Consider the following 8,457-nt stretch of genomic DNA (forward strand, 5'->3'; position numbering starts at 1 on the left):
AACCAGTTGAAATAACCTCCTACTACGTATTGGACTCAGTTTTAGTGAGCTTTTCTCATCCTTCATGATCCTGTTGTCTTTGATTCCTCCTGTTGGAAGAAACCCATCACCCATATTTCTTGAAGAAAACACAAGAAAACTCAGCACTTCATTAAGTTTAACTCTGCTCTTATCCTGCTGTTAGTCCATTGCCAGTTTCCTAACCAGAGTAAGTGGACCTATTCTCTTACCTCCCCATGAATAGATTCAAACACTTGGGATTAATTATCATTCCAGGATTACTTCCCTCTCTCACTTTTCCCCTGTCATTATCCTTTATCTCTTCTTCCTACTTTCCATATTTAAACATGAGTACATTTAAGTGTGTTGAATTTTACTTTTTTTATAACATGAATGATATAAAGAATAAAACAGCAAAAAAATTGGGGAAATCAAATGTATGGAATACAACACAAGGGACCCAAAGACTTGGAAGTTAATTTTAACTATACATCATTGTAAATTAGTATTTAATTACAATGAGAATGAAAAAACTGTCACCATTAAGAAAAATTGTAATACACAATGAACTTAAGTGTGATTTTTCATGTATTGATTTAGAAAAGATTGACATAGCTTCCTTGATGTCAATTTTGATAAATAATCTAAAATATATTCAATGTTACTGAATTTCATAATAATATTGATATGTAGTAAGAATTTATGTGTTCCAAGAAAATATTACTTGGGAAACTCCATAGTAATACTATATATTATGGCATATATATTAGCTGTCATGCCATGGATATAGATTATGTTAATACTCAATAATGATGTTTGTTTTGTAAAGTAGATCTGGGCTGTGTTTCAATGCAACATTATGAAATGTTATATAGTGATTAAATTTTAAAGTACTTATAAGACCCAATATTTATATTGTCTAATCTAATAGATTCATAGTGGTAAATACACAGGAAGGCTTGTGACAACCTTCTGAGCCTGGACAACCTTCTATGTTCTTCTCACACTTGTATAATTATTAAGATCAATCCCCAGCCTCTCCTAATTCATATGGTACACTGATATCATCTACATTCACAGTGCTGATTTATGAGTGACAATCTTACTAGAAATTACTTCAATCCCCACCATTGTTCCGTGTGTTTTTCCCCTCTAGTGTACCATATGAATGGTAGAAGAAGAATTGCTTTATTTTGGCACTACAACTCTTCCCCCTGTATGACTCTCCGCACAACTCCTTCTCTAGGAGGTAGCATCTAGTTATACCTTCATTAGGTTCCTAAGGAGAGTTTATGCAATTTCAATAAATCATTAACAGTACCAGGGAAATGGAGACATGCTAAGTTTCTCCACTGGGGTCACGGTTGAATATCTGCAATTTCCCCCTGAGTTGCAAGTTTAAAGAAAAAGTGCTTATGATTTAACATTATATACTTAAACCCTCAGCAGCATGTATTCCTTTTACTAAAAGGAAACATTTATCTTTTTTTTTTTTGGTAATTGTGTTTGTCTATGCACATTTAAGCCACATGTATGCTGGAGCTGTTGGAGGCCAGAATAATTTATCAGATCTGTGTATCTGAAGTTGCAGTTTGTTGAGAACTCCCTATAATGGTGTGGGGAGGCAGACATAGCTTCTATAAAAGAACAGCAGTTGCTTTTAGCCACTGATCCCCCAGCACTCTTACACAGGAAGACATAATTCTCTTGAGTCATTCTCAGATGGTGTTCTTATTTATTCTTGGCGTTTCTGCTCCCTTCTGGAAGTTTCAAATCCTAACCTGTGGCCGGTTTATAATGGGGCAAGGTTTTCCATACCCTCCTTTTAAAAGTTATGTATTCAAAAATTAGCAAATCATGGGACTAAATAAAAAATATACTCTGTAAATCGGTTATCCTCCCTTTTAATTTTTCAACAATATCTTGTGGTCATGTTTTTTTCATAATCCAACACCTTCCAAATTCTCCCACCTCTCTTCTGAATTTCATGTAAGTTATCTCTCTCTACTCCAACAAATAACAATGAAAATCAAACAAAAATTATTAAACAAAATAAAATAAACAAAAGTTTCCATTTCCCTCCACAGAAAAACAACAAATTCCTAGAGTATGTTTTTTTCTTGATCATCTACTCCTGAGCCTGTGTCCATTCTTGGAGGGTGGTTGCTTAAAACATTAGAGAAACCAGATTTCCTTTTGGTAACAGGTTTTAATTTCTAATAACTTCTTGGTTTAGGAGTAGAACTTTGCAACCAGTTCCCCTACTCCTGAATAGACTCCATCGTGCTAGAAGGTACTCTGCAGGCTATTAGGGGACCAAGGCATTTGCCAATATTTCTGAGCTGCAAACCCTGTGACATATAAGTGATATGTCTGCAAGATATCCTGGTACAACAGTGACACAAGTATTTTGAGAGCCACCAGCCACTTTAATAAAAAAAAAAATGAGTTAAGACATACTTCATAAGACAGAACTGCTAACGTAGTCAGAACCTAAGCTTTGATAGCTCATGGTCCAGGAGGAAAACTTACTACTACTATTCTTCTAAAGGAACATAGCAATAAAATGAGTTTTAATGTCATATTGGTAAACACAGACTAGAGAATCACCCAACCCTAACAAGAGAAACTTTGTCTTGTTGTAGATGGGAAACAACATAAATACCCACAATGAATACTTTCTTACCAAGAATGCTTCACAGAGAGTGGCTCATAGTTCTCCATGACATCATTGGTACTCTGATCCATGAATAGCTCTATTTATTCATGTAACTGTTTTTATGATGTGTCTGAGATCTGGAGATCTTAATCTTCTGTGCCATAAAAAACCAAAACCAAAAACAAAATCCTCTGACTTTACATGTAGTTTCGCATTTTATTAAATATGTAATCATACATAAACTCTACTACTCACTTTCATGTTACCACCCAAATCTTTCCTGTGAGCATCATCTCTCGCCATGGACCTATCTGTGTTTGAAAACTTAGGATACTCTATTATCTACGCTGAAATGCTGTACTTTCTGAACACCAATTTGAAAGCTCTGAGGTTTTTTATTTTCTCCATTTGTAATCAATCACTCAACAAGCTTGCCTCTTACAGTCTGCTCACTCAGTATAACAACAACCAGTGTATTCACTGTGCATGTGTGTAAAATCTTTAACCATAAAAATATCTTAAATTCTATTGACTATTTGACTCTTGTGAAATATTTTTTAAAGAAACCATTACTTATCTACCATTTATGCTGGTCTGTATAAAATTTTATTACCTGTACTCTATATAACCAATGGGATATCATGACATTTTATAAATCTTTAGAATCACATGTTAAAAACTTCTATACAAGAGCTTGTCTTTTCAAATGTAAACATTTTCGTAGTAAATGAAACAAGGTGACATCAATATTTTATCTTATTTTCTCAAACATATGTTTTATATATATATAATTTCTAGAAAGAAATTTGTTATGCTATGTTTTGAAATATCAAAGCATTTGAATAATATAAATTCGTATTTATAGGAGACATATTGAACAATATTCATAAAACAAAATAATCTACATTCATTAAAAAGAATCACATGTATTTGAAATGAATGATATGAACATAAGAAAAGATTTTTGAGTAAATAAAAATATTGGAAACTACTGAAAGAAGGATGATCTTGTTTATTTTATGGAAAATAATTATAAAATTACAAGCATGAATTCTTATTCTTTCAATAAAGTATCCAGCAAAACCAAACTTTAAATTGTAAATTTTGCTTCAAATGATCTATTAAGTTTCTTGAACTTTCAGCAGGATAAGTATTTGTGTTTGGACAGGACTTTAACAAGAGAAAACCTATAGGTGTGCCTCTAAATGTCATTTGATAAAGACCACTTTTTTTCACCGTTTTCTTGAGCTATCAGAAAATCAGATATTGATGTAAGTTGATTAAAATGATTTTATATATTACCTGGAAAATGAAGTCACAGTCAATAATCCTGTAGAGTAACCATTATTATATATGTTTCTTATTTTGAAAGGGGCAACCTTCAAATAATGCTTAAGATGTGAGTGTACTGACTTTGGTGACTGAATCTTTCTATCACTGAAGGATGATAAAGGGAATTATAACACTTTTCAAAAAGCTAACGTTTTTTTCTTCAACAGCTAAAATTACCATAAAATACTGTTCTCATTTCAATGCCCAAGGTCAAAAACAAATACTATGAAATTTATATCTTCCATATAGTTTCAAAAGCATTAACCTCTCAATATGAACCTTTCCTTTTTCTAATTACTCTTTTCACTGTTCCATAGAGTTAAAAAGAGAATACGCTGATATCAATTATTAAAGTTCATATAATTGTGTTCAATATTTCATTATAATTATAATAAGCTTAACATTTTTCAAATTCTAAAGCTATAAATGGAAATTTTAATTACCATGATATTTAAAATTGGACACATTTATTCTTCATCTACCAACATGACTATTAAATTGATCAGAATATTTACCCTACAAGGCACCTATTTGCCTCAGCCCATAAAATTCTATGTAAAAATTTAAAAGGACATAATTATTCATTTAAGCAGGCACACAAGTGCTATTGAACCAGGAAATAAATGAAAAAGAAAGTTCTAATTTGTTCCGTTATGAATTTAAATATTGAAATGATTCTTTACTATTTCATACATATTTTAATTTCTTTCTACAAAAATCATATAATAAATATCATTGTTGTATTTATAAATGCTTGCTTACATATATGTATGTATATGTAAATATAACAATTATAGTCAGAGATAAAATTCTGTATAAATTTGAGAGTGAGGAGTAATGGGAGAATTTGGAGACTGGGACTTGGCAAGGGCTTGATAGAAGAAAGAATAAGAGGAATGCAATATAATCTTAAGTAGTAGGAGAGACCTGCTTATTGGTCCCTGGTTGTCCCTGAAATAATCATACAGAAACTGTATTAATTAAATCACTGTTTGGCCCTTTGCTCTAGCTTCTTATTGGCTAATTTTTACATTTAATTTAACCCATTTATATTAATCTGTGTATTGCCGTGTGGCTGTGCTTTACTGGAGTCTGTTTCCAGTGGGTTTAAATAGCATCTCTGTGACTCCACCCTACTTTCTCCCTGCATTCAGCCTGGTTTTTCCTGCCCACCTAAGTTCTGCCTTGCTCTAGGTTCAAAGCAGTTTCCTTATTACAGAGGGAAATCTCACATCACCTCCCCTTGTCTGTTTAAATAAAAAAGAAAGGTTTTAACTTTAACATAGTAAAATTACATATAACAGGTATCAAGCAAGAATTACAGTTACAATATTTATATCTATTTTATCTTTTATCATAACTAAGGAAAACTATAACTATAAATGTCTATTCTTCAGCTCCATCAAAGACTCCAGAAGGATATAATATTAGCTAGTAAACAGGAAGTACATTGTGAGCAGCTTCCAAAACACTAGAATTGGCAGAGACATCTCTCTGCCTGGACAGTTATCCAAATTTCTTCTGTATTGTTGGGCATCCAACCTTCAGCCCACAGGCCCATAGTATCCATCAGACTTTTCCATGAAGCAGGAAATTTCAAAGACATTTTCACCTATGTTGGAAGTTTGTCAGTCATTTTTTTTTCTATGTCCTGAAGAATGTCTAGCAGACTCTTTCATGAAGCAGGAACCCTGATCATCTCACATTTAGGCAAGTTCAGCACTCATTTCTCTGTGGGTCCTGCATGTCCAGTTCATCAAGCAGTCCAGGGAAGAGCAGTTTCTTTTCCAAATGTCTAAACAATGCCATAAGGAGTCTCTTCAGTGCCCATCTTCCTTTTGAAGTAACTTGTGCTGGCAGGAGCAGATGTGTCTCAGTGTCATGAAAAGTTCTAAGTTCTTAAAGCATTTTAAATATGCATATTTAATTTTAATATATATAATTTAAATATACATATTTAAATATGCATATACTACTATATTCTGTAGTCTTTGAAAGATCTGAAGAATCTCTATCCATCTGAAATACATCTCTGTAATCTAGAAAATCTAACATGACTGCAAGTTATTATAGATGATTATCTATTAATCTATATTTCTTAATTATATATTACATTTTTAAATGAACTACACAATCCTAATATCTTAATCAAGAGAAGAAATATACATATAAAATTGACTTTAAATTTGTATCAAACCAAGATCCATACCAATCCAAAGTATTCATCTTTATAGCACATTTCTCCTTTAAATATAAACAAATATTTTATAAACAATATTTGAGAATATGGGCATAGTTTTCTTCAAATTGCTTCCTACTGATTATTGGGCAAAGTAATTTTTTCAGGGTTATCTAAGGCAACCTTTCATGAGCTCTTGGTCCATCAAACCACATTAGTCTAGAATGATTCCATAGGTTCTCATCCTCTGTGGAAACAAAAGAAAACCCTCTTTTCCAAAGCAACATACCCTTAGACTCAAATTCTGAAGTCAAGATAGCTTTAAAGTATATCTGTTGGTTCCTTAGCTCCTTCACTGTCAAAAAATTAAAAGAAAACACAATAATATACATAATCTAGACTCTTTATTTTCCACCTTTTTATGGCTTATTTTTCTTTACTCCTTTTAATCTATGACTTTACTTTGTCTCTTAATGATTTTTTTTATAAACCACTTATTTCCTTTTATGAGTCTCTTTTTCTTCTCTCTCCCAAGCCTCCATACATTTATCCAACACGGTGACCCATTTAGAGTTCTTTTTTTAAAATCTGGGTTTGTCTTTATTGCATATTTGTAATTATTTTCTGACCAGAAGCGCTTCTTAAAATGCTAAGTGCTTAAGAATCTAAGCTGTGTGTGAGCCCCAAAGGCAGCCCTTGGGTTACTGGTCCCCATGGGTCCAACGTCCTAGCGTGGTGGACGCCCAGGGCCTTGTGTCCAGCTGCCTTCTCTTCTTTGCTGAAGCATCTATGGCTCAGGACTGGCAAGACTGCCCAGCCCTGGGCCCTGGCTGGACGCGTTGTGAGTCCTTTCGAAAGTCAGGGGCTTCTTGTGGACACTCAGACATCTATTATCGGAGTCCCACAGGAGACAAGATTCGAAGCAAGGCTAAGCTGACTCAATACTTAGGTCCTGCATGTGATCTCACCCTCTTTGACTTCAGACGAGGCATCTTGTGCAACCAGGCTCCCAAGACCCATCGCTTGCCTGTCCCCAGCAAGAAAAAGAAGCCTTCTAAACCAGTCAAGATTAAGAAGCGTCAGGGTGGGCTGCAGAAGAGTGATGTCAGGAAGGCGACCCTGCGGGCAGAGAATAAGGCTGGCGCTGGCAGAGCTCCAGCGCCCTGTGAGAACTGTGGAATCCACCTCCCATGGAATGATATCAGAAGGCAGAGGCTCAAGATATTATGCAAAGACTGTGGAGAGAGAATTGCTTTCAACCGAGAACAGAGAATGTTTAAGAGAGTTGGCTGTGGAGAATGTACAGCTTGCCTGGTGAAAGAAGACTGTGGGGTTTGCTCCATCTGCCGCCGGCAGCTGCCCCAAGATGTGGCCTCAGGGCTCTTCTGCAAGTGTGAGCGGAGACGCTGCCTCCGGATTGTGGAGAAGAGCCGAGGGTGTGGAGTGTGTCGGGGTTGTCAGAACCAAGAGGACTGTGGCTGTGGCCGATTCTACCTTCGCGCTCCCCACCCTGGTATCAAGCGCTGCTTGTGGCATAAACGTGACCATCTTAAGAGTGGCTCGAAGGTGGCTGCCCAGCGTCACTCCCAAGCTCAGTCATTGCCTCCACTTCCTGCACCGCAACACCCAGAGCCCACAGAGCTGCACATCAGTGACCTAGCGCCCACATCACCTATTAAAAACATTCATTAAAATTGTATTTTAATTAAAATGTTAAAAATAAAAGGAAAAATTGTTTTTATTCACATTTTGCAAATTACTCAGAGAAGAGTTAAATCATTGTAGCAATTTATTACTGCTAGCAGCTGGTAAAAATGAATCTCATACTTAAAAGATTACTAATGATCCAAAGTGTAATGAATTTATTTTGCTTAATATTTTATCTGTTCTTTACATTTTGTCTTTCAATATTTTGAAAATAATATTCTGCATCTTTATGTTTTTATCCTTTTTTCTTAAAATATGTGGATATTTCTAAATTACTTTTAATGAGAATATATGAAATACCAACTTTAATGATTACATTCTGGTAATTTTATATTTAACTTGGAGCACTACATAAAAGTAAACTGTATTTAAGGAAATTTTCCATTTTTGCATATTGAAATAATTTAAGTGAAATTACTGCTCATAATTCAAGTGTAGAATTTGATAAGCATTTATGGAACTCCACAATCAGGTTAGTGAAAGTATCGATGAATCCCTAAAAATGACTCAAATCTAATTTTAATCATTTCATTCTCTTCCTTACTAACCAATTGTACCCTTAAGAATCAAAAACACATGT

The 8,457-nt window shown here is 34.4% G+C and overlaps 1 pseudogene; it reads left to right on the plus strand.

The window, feature by feature from the left end:
* The first annotated feature begins 6,959 nt into the window (after positions 1-6,959).
* LOC142836390 (methyl-CpG-binding domain protein 1 pseudogene) lies at positions 6,960-7,862 on the plus strand (annotated as a pseudogene).
* Positions 7,863-8,457: the final 595 nt, after the last annotated feature.

The sequence above is a fragment of the Microtus pennsylvanicus genome, chromosome 16 (assembly GCF_037038515.1).
Source record: "Microtus pennsylvanicus isolate mMicPen1 chromosome 16, mMicPen1.hap1, whole genome shotgun sequence".
Taxonomy (NCBI): domain Eukaryota; kingdom Metazoa; phylum Chordata; class Mammalia; order Rodentia; family Cricetidae; genus Microtus; species Microtus pennsylvanicus.